Source organism: Heterocephalus glaber, unplaced genomic scaffold (genome assembly GCF_053883595.1).
Source record: "Heterocephalus glaber isolate CG9 unplaced genomic scaffold, H.glaber_assembly_v1.0 deba00001461, whole genome shotgun sequence".
In the NCBI taxonomy this organism is placed as follows: domain Eukaryota; kingdom Metazoa; phylum Chordata; class Mammalia; order Rodentia; family Bathyergidae; genus Heterocephalus; species Heterocephalus glaber.
Window position 1 is genome coordinate 48,676,975 of NW_028258308.1, and position 24,490 is coordinate 48,701,464.

General features: G+C 37.3%; 1 pseudogene; it reads right to left on the reverse strand.

The window, feature by feature from the left end:
* Positions 1 to 9,727: 9,727 nt before the first annotated feature.
* LOC101706495 (olfactory receptor 2T33-like) lies at positions 9,728 to 15,637 on the reverse strand (annotated as a pseudogene).
* Between the last annotated feature and the right edge of the window lie 8,853 nt (positions 15,638 to 24,490).

Sequence of the window (24,490 nt, forward strand, 5' to 3'; positions counted from 1 at the left end):
TTCATCAATTTTTTACCTTATAGTTCATTCTATGATATTTTGTACTGTTGTTACTTTTGACTGGATTGCTGTACATTTTACAGCTTTGTTGCTGTACTCTGCAATTGGTTTGTCTTTATAATGTAGTTGCTGCTGTTATTTGTTTTGTTGCCCCGAGTGGAGCAGGAGACCCAGCAGGAATAGGGAACACAGTGGTGGATGCATGGCCATTGAGCGTCACCACAGTCCAGGACAAAACCCAGACCCCCTCCCAGGCACAGCCTCATCCCCTGCAAACCTCAGCACCTGAGGAAGAGAGGAGATTGATGCCCCAGCCAATACCTCCCCAGGAAATCATGGCTATGGAAGGCCTGCAGTCCCAACTCATGGGGATTCATCCTACCAACACAAGTGTTGTGGACTCCATGCCTAGAAGGGACTTAGGCATAGATAATACCTGTCAGTGAGCATGTTACTGGGCACCAGAGGACTGACCACAAAGGAACCATTCCACATAACTGTTCTCTAAAGTACACTTGCATAACATATCAGGGGGACACACTTGGTATACCTTCATAAGGAGTTTGGCCCCTCTGGCTTCAACAGAGTGTGCAGCACATCAAAGCTCAGCACCACAGAAAGAGGAGACATGGGGAAATCAAAGTGCTAAGTTAATATATATGTTGTGGCTTTTGTGTAGAGGTCTCTCCAAAGTCTCATGAAGTCATAGGTGGGAATTTTTCAGAGGTGGCTGGATCTGGACTTTGTGGGGCTGGGGTTGATTCATGGTGCAATCCTATGATTGAGGACACTAGGATTAAGGGTGTGAGTGCCGCCTGCCCTAAGTAATCTGTATAAGACAAAAGAGCCAGAAAGACATTGTTAATGTCCCTTGGTGCTTTGCTACCTCTGTCATGAGCTGTTGCCCCTCTGCCATGTGCTACCCTGCCTTGGAGCAAGCTGATTATGGGCTGAAACCTCTACAAACTGTGAATTAAATAAACTTTTCCTCCCTTAACTTGGGGGTGTCAGGTATTTTGTTTCAGCAACAAGAAAAGTAACTAAGACAGAATTTGATACTAGAGAAGTGGGGTCATTGCTAAGACTACATGTGACCATGTGGTTCAGGAGCCTTTGGGACTGGCTTGTGGAAAAGTTAGGAAAGCTTTAGAGATGCTGGCTGAAGAAGTAGAACTGCAACACCTTTTGGTGTCCTTGAAGGGAGACTCTGGTTAGAGGTCAAAAGACCAGAGGCTGATAGAAATCCTGCTGGTAAAGACCAGGCCCAGGATGTTTTTTCTGGGAAGAAGGACCCCTTTGGCTGTTGGACTCCAGACAATGTCTGTTATACCTTGACAGAAAGTTTGTCTGCATTTTGATCATGTCCACAGACTTTGCCTGAGACTAAGATTAAGGGGAGTGGACTCATTAATCTTTCAGAAGTAATTACAGGGCAGTTTAATGTTGAGGGAGTGGCATGGCTACTGTTGGGGGCTTTTAGCCAGATCTGTGTTGAAAATCAAGAGCAAAGACCACAGTAGAATGATTTAAACTGTTTTGAGTTTGGCCAGAACTAAAGTTCTAATTTAGCCAGGAAGCTTAAGTAAATCTATGGACTGCAAAGTTAGAGCAGAGGACATCTTGATTGCTGAGAAGGAACAAAAGAATAGAAAATTTGGCCTGAGAACATCACCAGAAAAAGCAGGACTCTATCTTTTTGCAGCCTTGAAATTGCAAAATTGAAAGACTTTTCTTTGAGAAGACAGCCCCAGAGCACCATGTTCCAGAATGGCAGTGGTCTAGAGAAGGTGTTTCTCTGGATTTGGTTCACAGTCATTGATCTCCTACAGCCAAGAGAGAAGGAGGCCTGGTAATGCTCCAACTGGCAGCATATTTTGGCATCATCCACATGGCACTGGTTTTTGGTGAATGCAGAATTCCAGAGTTGGAGGGTCAGGAAGGCCCCAGATTTCAGAAGAAGTCCTGGGAGGCCAGTTAGTGTGGCACCTGAGAGGGCAGTGTGTGAAGCTATGATTGTGAAGCCAAAGGTGTAGTGGAAACCCCAGAAGTTTGGAGAAGCCAGAAATGTGGATCATCTAAGGAAAACTGCATGGAAGGAGCAGAGCTGGCCCCAGAGATCAACCATGGAAGTTACAACCACCAGAATTGCCTTAGGGGTGGAGCAACCCTAACAGTTTGGAGTTCACAACTTGCCACAGATATCCAAGCATGCTGGAAGTGGAACTGTGGAATTAATGTTTGCCCTGCTGGATTTTGGTCTTGCTTTGTTCCCATTCCTTTTTATCCCTGTTTGTAAATTTTGGAATGGAAATGTCTATCTTTTGCCTCTAACTGTTGGAAGTGTTTCACTTTCTTTTCATTTGTACAGGGGCTCATACCAAAAACATTTTCCTTAAATTTCAGAAGAGATTTTGGACTTGGACTTTTCAGTAATGCTGAAATTGTTAGAACTTCAGCACCTCCTAGAGATGGACTGAATACCTTTTGCATAAAAGAATGTGCATGAGTCTTTGGGAGACCAAAGGTAGAATGTTGTGGCTTATGTTTCCACGTCCCCCACAAAGCCTCATGCAGTCATAGGTGGGGCTTTTTGCAGAGGTGGCTGGATGCAGTGTGTGACACTGGATTTGATTCCTGGTGCAATGCTAGGACCAAGGGCACTAGGATTAAGGGTGTGAGCACTACCACCCAAAGTAGTCTGCATAAGACAGAAGGGATAGAAAGAGCTATGGTCATCCCTTGTTGCTTTTACTGTCTTCAGTCTGCCATGAATTCTTACTCATCTAATATGTGACTGGCATTGGAGCCAGGCCCATAAGAACTGAAACCTCTACAAACTGTGAGCTAAATAAGCCTTTCATCACTTAACTTGTCAGTGTAGTATATTTTGCCTCAGCAATAATAAAAGTGACTAAGACAGTATAATTAACACTAATACATCTCAAAAAATGATACCTAGGGCTGGAATTTAGGTCAGTGGTGCTGCACCTCCCTTGAAAGTGCAAGGTCCTGAGTTCAGTCCTTGGCACTGAAAAAAACAAAGTGATCCACAGCACATACTGTCTAGAGAATACGATTTCCACACAAGGCTCCTTCATAAATGTGGAAGAGATTCTCATCCCTATCAATGTGAAAATCTCAATGTAGAAACACAAGAACATAAGAAAACAAAATACAAAATGCCTTCATACGTGAATCAATAGCTGTTAAAATGGATGAAATTTTGTACATGTAATTTAAAAATAATTCTAAAAATAGCAACTTCAATGAAGATAAAATAAAAACCTGATTTAATTCAGGAAGAAATACAGGATATGAAGGTTTCGATAAAGAGGTAGAGATTCTCAAGAAGAATCAAGTAGAAGTTTTGGAAATGAAACCTCAATAAAGTGGATGTGGTGGTGCATGTCTGTGGTCCCAGTGTTTGGAATGCAGAGGCAGAATGTTTGCAAGTTTGATACCAGCTTGTATAGTTTGTCAACTTAGTGAGACTCTGTCTGAAAATCTTCTGAAAGACCTAGAGATATAGCTCACTATGAAGGCCTTGTGTTCAATCTCCAGTGTTGAAAACAAACAAACAAAAAACTCAGTAAGTTAAGTAAAAATTTCAGTTAAAAGTCAGCAACAGACCAGATCAAGCAGAAGTGAGAATAATCAAACTTAAACACAAGGTATAATGACAACAACACCACCAACAATAATAATAATAAATAATAGAATATACAAAATTTGTTGGACATATAGGAAAACAAAATATAAAACAAATAGCACTCAATGAAGAAGCAGAATAAATATGGTTTAATGATGCAGAAAACCCCTTTGATGAAATTATATCAGAAATTTTTTTTTAAAATTTGGGAATTTAGTTTGCTATATAGATACTGAAGTTATGTACAATCCAGAAATTACCAGAAAAGAAATTGTTCATGGAATACTAGAAGTTTGAAGAGAGAAATTTGATGTCAATTATAATGACAAGCTCATAAGAAAAACAACAGATTTTTCAAAATAAATTATAAAGCATATGAGGGCAAGGAACAATGTATTTCAAGCACAGAAAGAAAATTATTGCCAAACTTTTTTAAAACATCCTACAAAACTATCATTCAGATTGAAAAATTAAATAAAGACTATCCCAAGCATAAATTAAAGGAACTCATGCCTACTCAACTAGCTTTGCATGAGATACTTAAAAGAATCATACACCCAGCAAGGGAAATATAAATACAACCAAGAACACATGAGAAAGAATAAATTTCATTAAAATAGTAGTTGAACAATGAAAACAGAAATTAATTAAACACGAGAAATAAATGACAGGAATCAGTACATGCATTTCTATAATGAGCCTGAATCTAAGTGGTCTTAACTTAGCAATTAAAGGCACAGACTGACAGTTTGGATAAAAATAGTGTCAACTATGTTTCCGGCAAGAAACACACATAACCTATACACATTACTAGTACAATACACACAGAGTGATAATGAACAATGGAAAATTATATTCCATGCAAATGGATACAAAAGCAATCCAGGATAGCTCTCCTTGTATCAGCAAAAGCAGACTTCAAGACAAATTTATGGTATTCTATATAATATCATATATATGGACATATATACATATATATGATATTGAATGGTAACTAAATGACATACATACATGTAACTAAATGATAAACACATATGATATCTATAGATGATATTACATATGAATATAATATTATAATAAAAATGGTTAGAGTGAGCATTCTTCTCTTTTCCCAGTTCTTAAAGTAAAATCCTTTAACTTTTCCTTTCTTAGTATGATGCTAGCTGTGGATTTATCACACATGGTCTTTCTTGTAGTGAAGGATGAGACTTTTATACCTAATTTAAGAGTTTTTAACCTGAAAGAATAATACATTTTCTCAAAAATTTTGGCATGTATTAAAATGATCATCTTTTGCTTAATTCTATTAGTGTGATGTATCACGTATATTGATTTGTATATATTAGTTCAAGTCTTGTGGGCAGCTTCATGTTACCATGATGAAATACCTGAAGAATTTAACTTTATAAAGAGAAAGTATCTATTTAGTTCCCAGTTTTGGAGTTTCTAGGTCACTGTATCTCCATCCTTGTAGTTTTGGTGAGGGCTATATCACAATGTGGTGAATAGCAGTTTATTGGAACAGGCTGGAACATGGCTACTTCTTCAACCAGAAGGTGACAGAGTGTGCACAGGGCCAAACACAACCCTCTCATGAGAATTCATGTGGTTACACCAGAACTACCGATATTTTGCATGTGAAGAACCTCACGGCCATAATGCCTCAAGGACCTCACAATCATCAGTCAAGGGGCAGACCTGATAGACCACTGGACATAAAAATTCAAAATGTCAATAATGGAAGTAAAGTGTCATCTTAGTTACTTTCTGTATTGCTGAAACTAAATACCTGATATCCAAAGTTAGAGGAGGAAAGATTTATCAGAGCTCACAGTTTATGGAGGTTTCAGGCTGTAGTCTGCTGGCTCCATGGCAGGTTGGCATGGCTGGGGGGCATTGTAGAAGACAGATGGTCTACCGCAGAAGGCAGTGGGCAGTGAGGAGCAGCAGCAGAAGCAAGGGAAGCAGCCAACTTCCAGGTTTCCATTTTATTCCCTGCAGGAGGCCAGCATTTTGGGTGGTGCCACCTAGAACTATACTAGGTCCAATCAGTGGACACTTTGGTATCTCACACCATAAATCCTCATGTCACACACCCTAGATCCAGCCAGCTCTGAAAAGCCTCACCTATGAGTGCGTGGGGCACAGAGGGACACCTAGGTATAAGGGAAAACAAATGTACAGTTTTTGTTTTACTTTTTCTTTCCTTTTATCAAAACTGTGGTATTTTTATCTCTTTAAATTTTCAGATTTCAATTTTTGATTTTCTCCCTTGAGCATATGAATGTAACAGGTCTTGAATTAAACTTCTTTGAGCTGAATGGTTGCTTTGACTTTCCTGTAACTTGGTATTTATTTGTTTCTAGATTTGAAACATTTTGTTATTATTTTTTAAAATTATTTATGTACCCTTTTGTCTTTTTCTATTTTATCTGGAATCCCAGTGATCTTCATATTGTTTTTTGAGGTTTCCTCATAGATCCTGTGAGCTTTTTCCCTTTTCATTTTTAAAAAAAGAGGATTCAACTCTTTTAAAGGATATAACCACATAAAATCACTTAAGTGCAGGACAGACTTCTTTTTAATAGTATGCTAATTTGGGGGGAAAATCACATATAGGTTCCTCAATGTAACATTGATATCAATATTAGTCTGTGAAGAATTACTTCTGCCTCATAACTTTGAAATACCTCCCCAACAATTATGTTAGCATTGCCTTTACACTACTTCTCCATAGAGAAGAGATGCCTAGGAATTCAGGGTACTGTCACAGCACTGTTAAGTGATTTTCCCTGACAGGAACAAATGGAGCTATAACAATGTTGTAAAAAGCTAAAGGTATATAACAGAATAGAATAGAATAGAATAGAATAGAATAGAATAGAATAGAATAGAACAGAACAGAACAGAACAGAACAGAATAGAATAGAATACAATAGAATACAATAGAATACAATAGAAATTTCTTTTTTGAAAACTGTCTCCAAGTAGAAGGCACAGGGTTTGGGATGGCATGAAACTATACTTAAAAACACTGGGTATCAATTTTGGAAATAGTCACTACTCTGTTTATATACTGTTTCTTAAAAAGCAACAACAACATCACAGTTTGTGGTACACCACTTATAAATTGTATTGGGTGAGGGAACTGTCCAACATGTCACTATATAAGAACAGCGGGGATTACTGAGTGAACTCTGATACAAGACAGTGATACAGGGTTGCCATGTCACTGGTTCAGCAAGAACCCCAAACATAACATGGAACTGACATATCATTAATGATAGCTTTCCTAAATCCTGTGTGCTGGAGGGTGCCAACATGTACTATTTCTCCCATAGGGTCATAAGAGTGCAAAACAATATAATGGCCCTGCTATGGTTGCATTTATTTCATATCTGCCATAATAAAATCAGTATACTTTGGTTTCTGGCATCCAATAAACTTCACCAAAATGTCTCTGATAACTATGTAAAGCTAAGTGAAAGCTGAGAGAAATAAAATGAGCCAAAATATGAACACTCTAGGCAAGGCTTTTATAAAGGGACAGAGCTGCCTGGCTGTCACAAACAATGAGGAGAGCAGCAAGAAGGGACTGGCTGGTTGAGGTTTATAAGGGCTGGGGGAGTGTGGTGGAAGAAGATGATGGGCTAAGACTCGGGGTAAGGCAGGAAAAAGCAGGTCTTTGTTCTCTCTGGAGTGACTCCTTTTCTATAGGCAGGAGCCATTTTAGGATGCAGGGTTGTCGGGGCCATTTTATCTTGCAGAGAACTCTATCAAAAACTATGTGAAATTATGTAAAACTGAGTCAAGCGATTTCTTTTTAACCCATGCAGCTTAAATTTGTATTACTTTTGAAAACTATATATTTCTTGGATATGCTTTTTGTTTACACTCTTTATTTTCAAATAGGCACCTTCATGCTCCCTAACTCTTCTTGATCAACTGTGCATTTGAAGCTCCTCCACACAGCTTTCCTTTCCTACATTGCATTTTTCTGGTGAAGAATTTCTGTTTTGGTTTATTTTTCTTATTTCAATCCCTTTGTTAAGTGTATCTGGTAAATTTCTGCATTGTTTCTCTGTTTTCTTGAAGTCTCTGGAATTCCCTTCAAACTGTTTAACTTATTTGTCTGAGAGAACACAGCTGTCTGTGATCAGTCTTAGTGCCTTATTTTTAATTCTATAATATCATAATTTCCTAAATATTCTTGATGCTGTGTAAAAGCATAATAAATAATTATTCATTCTGTACTTTACAAATGGTCTGAGTGCTTGATTTTCCTCAGTGGGCCTTCCAGAGACTTTGAATACTCTGCTGCTTGCATCACCTCCACTCTGGCCTCTGAAGTCCCTTCAGCACTAGCGTGCCCTAAACTAAATTTCACCACCATTCCTGGGGTGACTTCTATGTTGGCTGAAATCCCAGCCTGGATGCACCTGAGGGGAGCCCAGAGTATACCCAGACTGTGTGAGACCCAAGCTCAATTCCTGTCCTACTGACCCAGACAGGGAAGCCTCCACATTCCCTATATGAACAGGGTGGTTTCCCTACTGAATTGGAGGGGCAAAGAGATTACACAGGACCTGCTCAGGAGCCCTGTATCACAGAGTGTGCTGGGCCTCTCCTTGCCAGGCAGCTGCACACCTCTCAGCAGATCTCTGCACAGGATGGTTTCCTGGCTGGAGGGAACTGTGCTGCAGCCAAGACTGACCCTTTCCCCCAAGATCCATGGTGGGTGGAGGCCACTGAGCCCATCAGTTGGATCAGGACTGTGGACACCGCTTATCCAGCTCCACACAGCTGAGAGACCTTCCCAAATACAGCAGGGGTGGAAGTAATGACTGGACATGTGGATGTCCAAGTGGCCCCTGGGGGCTGCTGAGCCCATCTCAGTAGTTCAGGTACATGTGCATCTCCTGGCCAAAGGGGCTTCAGCCACACACTTTGGTGAGTAACAGCAGGACCAGTATTAGACCTGAACCCAGCAGCACACCTTCTCATTCTGTTGCTGACTGTCAATCTTTGCTCTCAAAACTACCCTCCTAGGACCTGAGCACCACACTTTCATAATCTCCTAACAGACACCCGAGGGAACAAAGACAGATTTTGTCAGTGCAAGAGTAGAGGTTTTGATGTGTAGAGATAAGACTAGGCAACTTTTTTCTTCTATCTTACTGATATCCACTGTCAGTTTCTTAAATTGTAACAAAAGAGCAATGATCTTGTTTGTCTTCATTGGAGTTGGTATATGTCTTAGAAGTTCATACACTGTACATATAGGAAGCAACATTAAAAGTAAATGACCTGACATAAATAATATATGCTAGGTTAGAGAAAAAGTTTTGAGGTCACATATTAATATTTTTCTCCTGTGTAACATTGAGAACAATACTTTTTTCATGCCCTTCAAAATTTTATATACATATACATTAGCAAACCTTTATTAGTACATTTTACATATACATAATGATAACACTCATCATAGGGAATTTGCACCCGTATATGATACACCCTGCCCTTCTTTTTTCCCATTCCCTCCTCTCCTCAATCCCTCTTTCCCTCCCTACATAAAAAGCTTTGTTTCAATTTTTTCTCCTATTTTTACTTTTTTTTTTCTTGTCCTTCCTTCCTTTATCCCTCCCTTCCAGGGTTCCTTTTTCACCATATCCCCTCCAGCATTAGTTATTAGTTGATTTCTTGATAACAGCCATTCTTTCTGAAGTGAGGTGGAATCAATTTCAGAGTTGTTTTAATTTGTATCTCTCAAATGATAAGTGATGTTGAACATTTTTAATGTACTTATCATGCCTTTATATTTTAACCTAGAAAGGTGATGACATTAATAACATTTACAATTTCATGTTTTATGATATATAAAAACTGCCTAACTAGAATCATAATAAATAATACATTCTCAAAACATGTTGTATCAAAAATGCAATTGCTCACTTAATCCTTAAATACTTCTTAGGAAACTGACATATAAACCACTTTCTTTTTTTATAATACTAAAGTAGGAAAGTTACAATATATTTAAATGTTAAAAGGAATTTAAATTCATAGTAAGGAATGGAATTAAGTTTGTTGGTGTTTTAGGGTGACTTGTTTTCCCAAGTACATTTTCAGGTCTCTCTTGACCTTGCTGTTACTCAAAGAGTAGATCATGGGGTTCAGAATAGGAGTGAAAATGGTATAAAAGGCTGACACCACCTTATCATGGTCAGCTGACCTGTAGGATGTGGGTCTCATGTAGATGAAGATGGCAGGGCCATAATAGAGTCCCACCACAGCCAAATGGGAAGAGCAAGGGTCAAAGCCTTCTTGTGGTTTCTGTGGAGCACATGTGCAGGACAGCAGCGAGGATGAGGCTGTAGGATGTCAGAATGAGGGATAAGGGAATCAGTAGCATTAGGATGCAGCAGATGTACATGACATTTTCAAAGACTGAGGTGTCACTGCAGCCCAAGCGCACCAGCGTGGGTGCCTCACAGAAGAAATGATCGATGTCACCAGCACTGCAATAGGTGAAACTTAGGGTAGCAGCAACCTGCATGAGCCCATCAGCTGTCTCCAGGAACCAAGATCCCATGGTTATTTGCAAACACAACTGCTAGCTCATGAGTGTAGGGCATCTCAGAGAGTGGCAGACAGTGACATAGCAGTCATAGGACATGGCTGCCAGGAGGAAACACTCCCCATGACCAGGGTGAGGGAGACAAAGATCTGCAGCCCACAGCCAGTTGGGAAGATGGACGTCTTCCCAGAAAGAAAGCCATCAGCCATCTTGGGCACAGTGGTGGAGACTAGCATGAGGTTCATGAGAGAGAGCTGGCTCAGCAGGTAGTACATGGATGTGTGCTGTGCAGGGTTCTTGTGAATCAGGAGAGCAAAGAGGGTGTTGCCCAAGAAGGAAGCAATGGTTACATCCAGCACCAATGCGAAGAGAAAGAGGTGAAGTCTCCTATGCCTAAGAGTCACAGGAGAATGCAGTCTGTCATGCTGCTGCTCTTCTCCATGCCTCCTACTGGTTGGATTCTGCAAATGGAAAAGCCGAGAACAAGGTGGATTATATCATCTAAATTCTTATTTCACAATTTGTCTATATTTACTGGATCTAAAATCAAAGGTATTATTCAAACTCCTTCCTCCTAACCGAGCTAGCACATACTCCACACAGGAATATATTGGTATAAAATTATGGATACAAATATTTTTAACGTTTAGTTGTACCAACTGATAGGGTTAATTTTACTCTTTTGAAATTACTTGTTGTACCACTATTGTGTTTTTGTTATGTTTGCCAGAACCAAAAACAATCAGCAAGAAATGCTGACTTAGAATTTTGTGATTATATTGGTTTGTACCACAGATGATTTCTTTTTAACTTTGTAGAACCTTAATAATTTTCTCAAAAAATGAAAAAGAGTTAAATTTATTGCACTGTTGTTTCCAAAAAAATGAAAAACTGCATAGGAGGACAAATGAAAGGACTTTCTTCCTTCCATCAATAATAACAATATCCCAAATAATGAATTGAAGTTTCCTTATTCTTTCTCTCATTAAACATTTTACCCTGATTTACAAAAGGTAATCCTGATTGCTTGCTGATTTTATAAATGCAAATATTTTTGTTCATTTCTGTCTGCTCTAAAACTTTCATCATTGGCTCATCCACTCCCCTTAAATAAAATAGAAAGCTCTTTCCCAAGATGGACTTGGGCTTTAGACATGTTTAGCATATTACCCTGACTCTACTGCCATGATTACCTACAGAAGCAAATAAATGTGAAAGGGAGGCAGGAAAGAACTTTGATGCTGATAAATGCTGCACTGACCAGCAGGAGATCCAGGGAGAAAGGTGGTTAAAGTGTAAAAATAACATCAATGCTTTCATCTCTGTGAAGCATCATCATTACTCAGAAGGAATGAAAGACTTGAACTGAAAAACATATATTTCAGATATTGTAATTGCTACTTGTTTGTTAAGTGATATATTGATAAAGTATCCATATACAAAACAATGTAAAAAATCAGTAACTTTTCCATATACCAATAACAAATTGGAGGAAGGTGCCATCAAAGCAATCACATTCATGATAAGCGTTAAAATTTTACCTAGAAATAAACTTACTTGAGAAAGTGAAAGACGTCTCCAGTGAAAATTCCAAAACACCAAAGAAAGAAATGGAAAACAAAATTTAAAAAAGGAATGATTCTCCGTGTTCTGGGATTGGAGGAGTAAATATTGTTCAACTGTCCATCTTATTCAACATGACCTACAGATTCAAAGTGTTCTACAGATCCCTATCAAAGATCAAATATCATTCTTCACAATGTTAGGGAAAAAAAAGCAATCCTAAAATTTATAGAGAAGCACAAAATAGTCTCTATACCCAAAGCAAAATGAGCAAAAAGAACAAAACTGAAGGCATTCTGATATCTCATTTTAATATTTAATAAAATTGATTTTCCTAGGAGACACAGTCAAGTTGACTAACTCCACCAAAAGCAGTACAGCTTTATTTGGAAGGTTTTACAGTTTGAAATCTGTTACACATTAAATACACAAGGTGATGTTTTAGTCCTTACCATTTTCTGTATTCTACACTAATAACAAATATATAAACTCATGAAGACCAAAAGGGCATACAGGTGCCAGGATCCAATTCCCCTCTTATCCTAGAAGGAAAATGCACAAGGGAAGCCACCTCTTGTGTCATGGGTGGGGCAAAAGACTTCTTTCTGGAAGGACAGTTCAGACTGATTTTGCTTTAACCGCATCAACATCTTGAGGCCATTCCATGGAACATGTCTGGCGTTTGATTCCTCAAGGCACAGAGGTGGTTCTGGTTTCTTCTAATCTGAAAGGTGACTCTGTGAGTCCTCCTCTGCTACACAGATTAGGGGACACTAGAGCACACTTCCTGCAGAGTTCTGTTTCATGTCAGGGTCCTACAGAAGGATGGTGCCAATGGATCAGTGCATGGCTCTGTTAACCACATTACATGGTGAATCACCACCACACCCACTTGTCCAGACAGAATGCACTGAGCGAAGAACATTGGCCCAGGGATTTAGGATCCTGGGTTAGAAGCATTGCTCTGCAGTCAGCTTTTCCAAATTAGAGTAATTACAGGAAGTGCACCACTGTTGATATATGCACAGGTTTAGAAAATATAGGTAACATTATTTCCTACCTGCACAGTTGGGTATGAATTTTTGTACTTGCTAAAAATTGAAAACTATATCACAAGTAGAAAATAGTCATTGCTATCATTATTCTATGAGATGAGGAGCAAGTTACTTAACCTTGTTTGTATTTTTTACTTACATGTATTAAAATGTAAATATATAATCAATGAATTAAATGACCTTTTACATATGTAAGGATTTAAAATTTTTTGCATGTCATGTTATACATTTGAACATTTTTTAAAATTTTTCAATTTAACTTTTTAGTCTAGATTAAATGTTGCTATTTTTCCCTAGAAGCTTGAAAGGTAAAGCAGAATGTGTGAATTTGTGAATTTGTCCAAGGGATATATCAATGTGAACTTGAATTCTTTCATTTGAAAAGAACAAACTCCACATTCTAAAGTTTATAATTTCCAGAATGAATGTTTTTAGACTAGATGTATAAATAGAGGTAGACATAAAAGATTTGTATATAAGATAGAGAAAAAAAGTGTAAAACAGAAACAAATGCATAATATTGTTACACATAAATCTCAGTTGAAATAAAATAGCACTTTAATTTTGAACCATGATTCTGAAAATGTAGCAAATAAATAAATAATTTGTAGTTTTGAGAAGTGCTACAAATAATATTTAATAAATTTTACTTTGTTGAACTCAATAGTGGTCACCTAATTTAATAGGAAATCAATTTGCATACATTACTTTATCATTGTTCATGTATAAAGCTACTACAGGTTCATAATCTTTGCTATGTCACCAAAAACCATTTTCAAAATAAAAGGTTGTTTTCTCATTATAAACAAATAGCTGTATTTATTTGACATATGAAACATTTCTCAATTAAGATGCTAAGTTAACTCTGAAAATTGTGAAAAGAGTGGACAGATGAATATGGTTAATTTTTTAAACTTAATTTAGAGAGAGAAGATTTAAACCATTTAGTAGGATAGCTGTTATGTGAGTAAAACATTTATGAAAATTCTGGTACCCAAATAGTAAAACTATTGAAACTGCAGTAGTCATGAAAAATCACTTGGGTTTTCAAGTAAGTATATATAGAGAAGTTTGTTATTAAGTTACCTACCTTCATCAGAAAGAAGATTTTGTGATACGTACAGGTAAAAATCCTAAAATGTGTTCAAGATAAGTGGCCAGAAATGGACACAAAAAGACATGGAGTAGGGCTTGTACTGTTACCTTTCTCTTTTTTTCCTGTTTTCTTTTTCAATTTTTATTAATGTATTCTTTAAATTCTTTTACTGGTACATTTTAGGTGTACAATAAGTTTACATTTATCATTGGGTGCTTGTACCTGTACATGATGTATCTTAGTTCTTATTTTTTTCCCATTACCTTGGCAGCCTTCACCCCCTCCACCCTTCCCTATTTACACAGATTTCATTTTTAGTTTTTTCTTTTCTCATAGTTTTTCCTTTCCCTTCTTTGAATTCCCCTTCTCCTCACACCACCCCTTTGCTTTTGGATGTTTTCCAATTTCAAATTATCAATTTTTTGTTTTAATCATTTTAATCCTTATTTAGGCTTTCAGTGCATCACACTAGTGAAATGATTTGGTATTTACGTGTGTGTGTCCTATTTAATTCACTTAAGAGTATGGCCTCAACATGCATCCATTTAGCTATAAAGGTCTCCAGTTTCTCATTCTTTACGGCTGAGTAGTACTCCATTTTGTTAAAAAAAAAAACAAACCACACACACATCTTCTTTGTCCAGTTTCCAGTTGATGGGTACTTGGGCTGTTTGCAAGCTTTAGCTATAACAAACTGTGTCACAATAAACATGGGTACAAATATATGGTTGTAGTGTAATTCTTAATTCTTTGGCAAAGATACCCAGCAGAAGAATACCTGGGTCAAATGGGACCGCTAGCTCTAGTTCACTGAGGGATCTCCAGACTGATTTCCACAGTGGTTGCAACAGTCCGTGCTTCCAACAACAATGGAGAAGGGTTCCTTTCTCCTCACAGCCCTGCCAGCATTTGTTTTTGGTTGATTTCTTGATAGCAGCCATTCTTTCTCAGTGTTTCCATCTGCATCTCTCGAATAACCAGTGATGTTGAACATTTTTTCATATATTTATTTGCTGCTTTTACTTCTTTATCTGAGAAATGTCTGTTCATTTCAGATGCCCATTTTTGAATTGGGTCTTTGAATTTGGGGGGGTCTAATTTTCTTCAGTTCTTTACATATTATAGATAGTAGTCCTTTGTCAGAGGTACAGATGCTAAAATTTTTTCCCACATTGTAGGTTGTTTCTTAGCTCTGTTGTTGGTTTCTCTTGCAGTGCAGAAGCTTTTTAATAAGATGAGGTCCCAGTTGTTGATTCTTTCTGCTAGTTCCTGTGCTACTGAGGTTTTGTTCATAAAGTCTTTTCCCAAGCCAATGTCTTCAAGACTTCTACCTAATTTATCTTCCAGCAAGTTTTGTGTTTCTGTATTACTACTTAGATCTTTAATCCACTTTGATCTTAGTTTAGTGCAAGGTGATAGGTATGGGTCTAGTTTTAATCTTTGGCAGGTTGAAATCCAGTTTCTTCAACACCATTTATTAAATAGGCTATCTTTCCTCCAATGAACGTGGCTTTTTTGATAAGGTTGGCTAAAGGTTTGTCAAAGATGAGGTGGCTGAGTATGTCTGACACTGTTTCTGCATCTTCTAATCTATTTCACTCATCCTCAGGTCTATTGGTTTGTCAGGACCTTACTGTTTTTCTCACAATAGCTTTGTAGTATAGTTTCAGGTTGGGGATTATGATAGCTTCAGCCATGTCTCTCCTGCCTAAAATTTCTTTTGCTATTCTAGGTCTCTTCTGGTTCCAAATGAATTTTTGGATTTTTTCTCTAGTTCTGTGAAGGATATTGCGGGAATTTCAATTGGCATTGCATTAAATCTATATAGTAGTTTTGGAGGTATGGCCATTTTTCACTATATTGGTTCTTACTACCCAGGAATATTGAATGTCTTTACATTTACTTATGTCCTCCTAGATCTCCTTTTTCAGAGTGCTGTACTATTCAGTGTGGACGTCTGTTGCTTCCTTTGTTAGGTTGATTCCTAGATATTTCATTTTTTTGGATGCTATTGTAAAAGGAATTGTTTCCCAAATTTCTCTCTCAATGAGTCTACTATTTATGTATAAGGAGGCTATTGTGTTTTGAGTGTTGACCTTATATCCACCTACTCTACTGAATCTGTCATTTAGGTCTGGAAGATTTTTGACTGAGTCTTTTGGGTCTTCTATATAAAGTATCATATCATCAGCAAATAAAGACAGTTTGACTTTTTCCTTTCCAATCTTTATTTATTTTATTTATTTCTCTTTTCTAATTGCTTTGGTAATGTTTGCAAAACTATATTGAATGGGAGTGGTGATAGTAGGTATTCTTGTCTTGTTCCTAATTTTAGCATGAAAGATTTCATTTTTTGACCATTTAATATGATGTTGGTTATTGGTTTTTCATAAATAGCCTTACTCAGGTTGAGATAATGACCTTGTATTCCAATTTTCTGTAGCATTTTTATCACGAATAAGTGTTGGATTTTGTCAAATGCCTTTTCTGCATCTATTGAGATGATTGTACAGTTTTTGTCTTTGACTCTGTTAATATACTGTATTATATTTATTGATTTACGAATGTTGAACCATCCTTGCATCTCTGGGATAAATCCAACTTGTTCAGGGTGCATGATCTTCTTGATGACACTCTGTATTCTGTTTGCCAGTATCTTGTTGAGAATTTTTGCATCTATGCTCATTAGGGAGATTGGTCTGTAGTTCTCTTTTTGTGTGGGGTCTTTCCCTGGGTTTGTAATCAAAGTATCACTTCCTTCTAGGAATGAATTTGGAATGCTTGCTTCCCTTTCAATTTCCTTGATGAGTTTAAAGAGTAATGGGGATAGTACTTCTTTAAATGTCTTGTAGAATTCAGCAGTGAAGACATCAGGACCTGGGCTTTTCTTTGTTGGTAAATTTTTTATTACATTTTCAATTTCACTCATTTTAATTGGGGTGTTTATAATTTCTATATGTTCTTCATTTAAATTTGGAAATTCATATATATCTAGGAATCTGTCCATTTCATGGGTGTTTTCCATTTTATTAGAATACAGGTTCTCCAACTAGGTATTGATGATCCTCAGGATTTCTTCTGGGTCTGTTTTGACTTCACCTTTTTCATTCTTAATTGCATGGATTTGAGCCTTTTATTTCCTTTTCTGATAAGGTTGGCTAAAGGTTTACCAATTTTATTTATTCTTTCAAAAAAACAACTCTTTGATTCATTAATTTTTTTGTACCATTCCCTTAGTCTCTATTGTATGGATTTCTGCTCTGATCTTTACAATTTCCTTTCTTGTACAATTTTTGGGTTTGTTATGCTCTTCTTTTTCTCAGACCTTGAGATTCTGTATTAGGTTATTTAACTGAGTTATCTCTGTTTTCCTAACACAGGAATTCACTGCTATGAATTTCCGGTGTTGAAATGCTTTCATTGTGTCCCATAGATTTCTGTATGTTATACTGGCATTATCATTTACTTGTTGAAACTGCCTAATTTCTTCTTTAATTTCCTCTGTGACCCATTGGTTGTTCAGGGGGGTGTTATTCAATTTCCACATGTTTGTGGGAGTTTTGTGGTTTCTTCTCTTATTGACCTCCAATTTTATTGCACTATGGTCTGATAATATACGGGGGTTAAATTCAATTGTTTTACACTTACTTAGACATGTCCTATGAGCTAGCATGTGGTCTGTTTTTGAGAATGACACTTGTTGCTCTGAAAAGAATGTGTATTTTGATTTTGTTGGGTGGAACACCCTGTACACATTGATTAAATTCCATTTGTTCAATAGCTTGGTTCAGTTCTAGAATTTTGTTGTTAATTTTTTGTCTAGATGATCTGTCTATTTGTATAGTGGGGTATTGAAGTCCCCCACTACAATTGTTTTAGTACTTACTTGATTTTTCATGTCCATTCATTTTTGTTTTGTATAGTTGGGGACATTCATATTTGGTGTATATATATTTAGTATTGTCATCTCTTCCTCTTGGATTGTTCCCTTCACAAGATGTAGTGACCATCTTTGCCTCTCTTAATTAGTTTTGGTTTAAAATCTACTTTGTCTGAAAATAAGATTGCTAGCTCTGCTTTTTTCTGGGTTCCTGTCATGTAGAGAACTGTTTTCCATCCTTTTACTTTCAGTCAATGAATTTCCTTTTGAGTTAGCTGTGTTTCTTCTTGTATATAGCATATTGCTGGATTTTGCTTCTTAATCCATTCTGTCAGTCTATTTCTTTTGATTGGTGATTTGAGGCCACTAACATTGAGAGTTATAATTGATAGATATTGGCTCATCCTTGTCATGATGTTTTACTCTTGTTGGCTCTTTTATTCCTTATTTTTCCCCCTTTCCCTTTAGTGTCTTACCTTGCCTGGCAGCTTCCCTCTAGTGGGCCTCATGAAATGTTGATCTTCATTGTCCTTTACCAGAATACTGCTTTGAATTGTTTGGAGCTCTGGTTTGGTGTTCATGAAATTTTTCAGGTGTTCTTTGTTGAGGAGGTATCTAATTTCCCCATCAATTTTGAAAGATAATTTTGCAGGACACAACAGCGTATGTTGGAAGTTATTTTCTTTTAGGGCTTGAACTACTTCACGCCAGGCTCTCCTTGATTTGAGGGTTTGTGTTGAGAAATCTGTCATGATTCTGATGGGCTTTCCTTTGTAGGTGATTTGTTTCTTTTCTCTAACTTCTTTTATTATTTTGTTCTTCTGTTGGGTTTCTGGGATCTTGACTATTATATGTCTGGGTGTAGCTTTTTTATTGTGACTAGTTGGAGTTCTATATGGCTCACTTATTTGTATGTCTAATTCTCCACCTCTCTGGGAAGTTTTCTACTATGACTTCTGTGAACAGTTTTTTTATGTCAATTGTACTTTCTCCTGTTGTTTTGTGCACTCCTATCAGTCTTATATTATTCTTCTTTGCATCATCTAGCAGCTGTTGGATTGATTACTCATGGCCCCTTACTATTTTTCAGAAATCTCTGTTTTCATGGCCCTGAACTACAATACTATCTTCTATATCTGATATTCTATCTGCAGATTCCCTTAATCTGATCGACATGCTTTCAATGGAGTTTTTAATCTCCTGAATATCTGTTCAAATCTCTTTCATGGATTCCATTTCTTTCTTACATTGGGTGATCATGGTTTCCATTTCTTTTTTATGCTGGATTTTCGTGTCTTGCAGCATATTTCTAAGCTCATCTAATTTTTTATCTGTTTCTATTCAAGATCCTCTAATCATGTCTTTCACTCTGCTTACTATCTCTGTAGTTATCTAGGGGATTATTTCTGTTTTGAATTTTTCTAAAGCCTCATTCATCTGTTTTGTTACTTCCTGTGCTATCAGTTCAATGTGTCCATGTGGTTGATTATTGGACTTTTCCACCCCGTTTCCCCCAGAATTTGCCTTTTTTGGGGGTGGAAGTCTGAGTTTGTGCCTTATTTAAATGCCTTCTCATTTTTGTTTTTGGTACTGTCCTTGGTTTAGTTTCTGAGTTGATACTTTGAAGGTGCTTATTGTAAATATCTTTGTTGATGTATTTAGAATCCTTATGGAATGATTGCTTCTCAGAGGTGTCTTCCAGATATAGCTGGTCTTTAGTTTTTGGTTCTCTAATGGCTCTGAGGCTGTCTCATTTTTATTATACCAGGAAGGACAACTGATTAGATCAATCACAACACCTTAGCCCAAGTGATACAATTGGCAACACAATAGCATCAAGTACTTCTTAGAAAATGAAAATTTGTAGTAGTTATTAATCTATCACCTTTAACTGTGTGAATTAAATCAAAATCAAGGACTGACCCAACATATGTTTATAGTGAATAAACTCTTCAAGATATTAACTTCACCCTTCAGAATGTGGAGTTAGAAGGAGTTGGGGAGGGAGGGATAGGTAGGTCAAAGGATAGGGGAAGGTTAGCAGTGAGGGCAGAGAACAGAGTTGAGCGAAAAAAAGAGAAGAAAAGAAAAATAAAGAAGAAATACTAATTAGGGACAGAATAGGAACACAAAGGGAGATGAAGAACAATGTGGGACAGCAAAGGAGCAAGGAAGAAAGAGAAAGAAGAGAGAAAGAAAGAAAAAAGAGAAAAAATAAAAATTTTAAAGGAAAAAAGAAGAGCAAAAAATAGTGGTAATTTTGAAAATAACAAATAAAAGATAAAAATGAAGTGAATCCTTCAGTGTATGTCACTTCTGTCATAATAGACAATGTGGGGAGCAGTGTGCAGTTATAAGTCAATGAGTCTCAGTAAGGCAGTCACAGATCCATGAGATTCAGGCAGGTTTCTGGCTGCAAGTCCCAAGTTGAGCTCCCTGTCCTCCTGCAGGGTTGAACTCTGTGAGGTTCTATTGCAGGTTCCAGCTGCCTTTCCCCTGAAGATAGTTCAGGTTCTGATGGGCAGTGATGACCCCTCCAACTTACCATGTATGGTGGTCTGATGTGCCTTTATTGCAGATTCTCTTCACTTTTTCAGTGGGCTTCAGTATCATCAGGGAGCCTGAGAGAGGCCCTCTCTCTGTTGTTTACTTCTGCAGCTCAGGACAATGACCTTTATGACCCCTGTGCCTCTGTAGTGTTTAATCAGGTAACTGCACAGCCAAGAGGCCAGAAGCAATGGGGGTGGAGGTGCTCTGTTTGTGCAGGCACCCTCACGGCTCCACAGGTGGCTGGTGGGCATGCCTGGAGGGTCCTTACTGGCTTCTAGTCACACGTAGGTGTAGCCATCTGGACAGAGCTGGGCTCAGTAAGTACTGGGCACTCTGCCCACATGGCTCTGCCCATGTGACTCCACAGGCGGTGGTTGGGAGTGCCCTATTAATGTATTTTCATTAATACATGTTTACAAGTAATAGAAATAAGTCTCTTTTGAACTACGCAGGAGAAAGTTTTTGCTACCAGGGACAAGGAATACTTTTCTAGTTCTATGCAGATCATCTATTACAGAAAGAAAGACTTGTTTTAATTTTGCTGAGTATTGCTTAGAGATACTAGAGATACAAAAATCCCCTTTTGCCCTCCTTTTACCTCTTGCCTTCCCCAAAATTACTGTTTCTATGTCCTTAAGGTACTGGTGTAATATAGTAAATATCACAAAATAGCCACAGGATTCACTTTTTTAAAAAATCCATCACTATGGGCACAATCATTTGACTAAATTTCTTTTAAAGAAGAGTTTTTTACCTTATGTTTCTGTATGTACATAAACTCCTCATATGTTCAAAATTTGATATGGACAACAGGGAGTCTTTAATTATCTAACATATGTTAAACACAATTTTACAAAAATATTTGCAGTTCAAAATTCACATGACTTCCAACAAAATAAATCTCCATCAAATTAGACTCACCTTTGTAGTTGAGAATTGTCATCAGTGAGATCTACATATATATGGCAGTAGCTCTCTCCCATAGGCTGATTGTAAATGTTTGATTTGATGAATGCCATGGATGCAGCTCTGTGCTTTTGGCTTCCTGTCATATACAGTGAAAAGTACTACATGACCACTGAAAGCTTTCTATATCTGAAAATTACTTTTCTGGGAAAATACCACTTTAAAGGTAAGGTGAAATACCTTTGGCAAGGGAACACAGATATAAATGTTTCATATGGATAAATGAATCCAATAAAATAATGTAGCACCCTGGTTCTGCTAAAGCAAAAAGTCTGTGGATTAGAATTTGAAAATTGTGGCACTCTTAGGCATAGCAAATGCAGTGAATTGTGAAAAGGATAAACTGGAATTCTGCTAATTGATAATCACTTGGCTCAACAAATGTGACAAAAGTGCATGAAAGAAAGAGGTTGTTTAATTTTCTGATATTATACAATGATTATAAAAATATTTTATTTATCAAGCATCTCTAAGTGCTGGTGAATATGTTCCATATTTTAAATATATTTACACATTTTATCTTTGAAACAGCATTTGATCTATTAACTTGTACATACTACATGAATGCTAATAACATTAATAGTTTTCAGTAATATATCTGTATTAAACCAGTGCAGGGTGGCTGAGTGAAGAACTTTGGTTTTAATATTTCCTTACATCAGAAGTTCTCAAATTTTAGGGAATATCTGAATTCATCTGAAGCCTTGTTAATTATGCTTTGAAAGGCTTGCCTTAATTCACAATTGAATGTGTATTTTGATAACATTCTAATATAGATTTCAATGCTTTGTTAGCCTATGAACCGATGTTTTGGATGGTTAAGTGATTTGTGTTGTTGTTTGGTTTAGTTTTATATTTTATCTTATTTGCATTCTTTACACACTTCATGATTTTGGATAATCATTGTAAATAAATGTCAAGTTCTCCTATAAAATATTCATAATAAAATTGCTTATACTGTAACTATGTTAGAATGAAAAAAAGCATTACTGAAGTACTTGGAATACAGTCTGGTCCTACTAAATGTTTCTCTGATGTCCATTGTTATTATATTGTGCTTCCTTCAAATGGGAAAAGTATGTATAAAGTGGGGTTTATATGGCTTTTGGACTATATATATTCAGCACACATATCTATAACAGAAAATAATCCAAAGTGTAACCTTGCAAAATCTAACCAGAGAATTTTTTAAATGCTCATTATTTAGGTCTGCTAAAAATTTATTTACTTTTCTGGATGAATGCATCTGTGTTTAATATACTACTGAAACTTTTCTATAGAAAACTGTAATAAAGAACTAAAGATAGGTACTCCCCAAAACGGAAAAAGTAAATGATAAAAAGTTCACATTCAGAAACAATTTGAATATTTTAAAATTTCACATTCAATTGCATTGTGTTGAAATCAGTAATCCAAAATATTATTTCTGAATGTGTTTCCATTTTTGTAGAAATTTGGCCAAAACTGGGAGGCAAATGTCTCGGTGCCTGTGCCTTATGCCTCAGTGCACAGCTCAAAGGTCTGACTGCTCCCTTCATGCCCACTGAGCATTGTGAATACAAGGAGGGGCTTAGATATTTGCATTTCCCAGTAGCACAGACTAATGTACTGGAATTCATGGTGCTGGGTGTGCACCACATCTGAGTGTGACACATGAAACTATGCATGTGAGGGACTCCACATGGCATGGACTTTGTCACCCTCAAGATGCACAGTCCATGACCTATTGGCCAACTGAGTAGCACTCACTGCAGTACGTAGAGCTTCCATGCCTGCAAGCCCATGGACTGAGGATTATGATCTGATTGCATCCTGTCCCCTCAGTGTGGCTCTGTAATATTGAGAATCTCCTTGGAAGAGGGCTGGGCAGGGCATATGATGTTCGCTCTGGACCCCTGTCCAGCCCACAGTTCACAGACTGAGGTCCACAGCCCAATATGTGCTGCCTCCTGGCACGGGCTGGTAGAGGGATTGCTGAGGCTTGAGCATCTGCCCATACCCAGGCACACAGATGAGTCTGCATGCATACAAGTGGGCTGCCAGTTCTGCCCCATGGGGTGCTGCAGCTCTGCCAGTGAGATGGCCTTATGGAGCCCTGGAATTTTCCCTACTCTGGAGAGTAGCTGCCACAGGATCCCGTAATGAATGATTGCACAACCAAGAACAAGCCCTTATCCACTCACCTCTCCAGGAAGAATTTAGAATATTTTATCTCTTCTTTGTATACATCTATTATTTTTAACTTTGTTGTGCTTCATTTTTTGCAATATAGTTAATTAGATATGGTCTCTCTCACACATCTAAGTGTTTCATTATTCTAATTTTTATGATAAAATTGACTTTAAGAATTTTTCACCTTTCAGGTTATTCTATAATATTTTATCCCCATCTCTTTTGATCCTGTTAACATTATTATAGTTGTTACAGTTTTGCTGCTGTGGGTCTATAGTTAGTTTGTCTCTGCATTGTGGTTGCTACTGTTTGCTTCCTTCCTCTCCAGTGGAGACGATCAAGCCTGGAGCAGTGGACACAGTGGTGGCTTCTTTTGAGTTGGCGCTCACTCCTTCAACTTAAGATAAATCAGAACTAACTCCATCACCACTAATCCCATGTCTACCTATCACCTACTTTAATTTAAAAGAGTAGAGAAGAGCCTTCATACAATATCACATCTACAAGTAATCATGGCTAAGGAGGACCTGAACATTCACTCTCTTTGCAACAAAAGAGAAATAGCTCAGTGGTTGCAGATGCCATAGGAAAAAGGACTTTATGCATGTAAAATGTCAGAGAGAAGCCATTATAGACAAGAATAATTGACCAGAAAGGTAGCACTCCACATAATCTGTTCTGTACAATTCTCTTGAATGAATTACAAGGGAGACTCCAATTTTGCATGATCTGTGCAAACACTATGTCCTTCATCCTTTAAAAGAGTATGGACCATATCAAAACCAACCATTACAGGGAGAGAACCATGGGGAAACTAAACTACCGAGTTCATTTATAATTAATTTTAATACTTCTCAACAAAGCAATAGTCAATCACACATTGTTAAGAGGAGGAAATTTTCCAAATGCTACTGAGTAAATGTGGAAGAGATTCCCAACTCAACAGATGGAAATCTCAACATAGAATCACACAAAAACCATG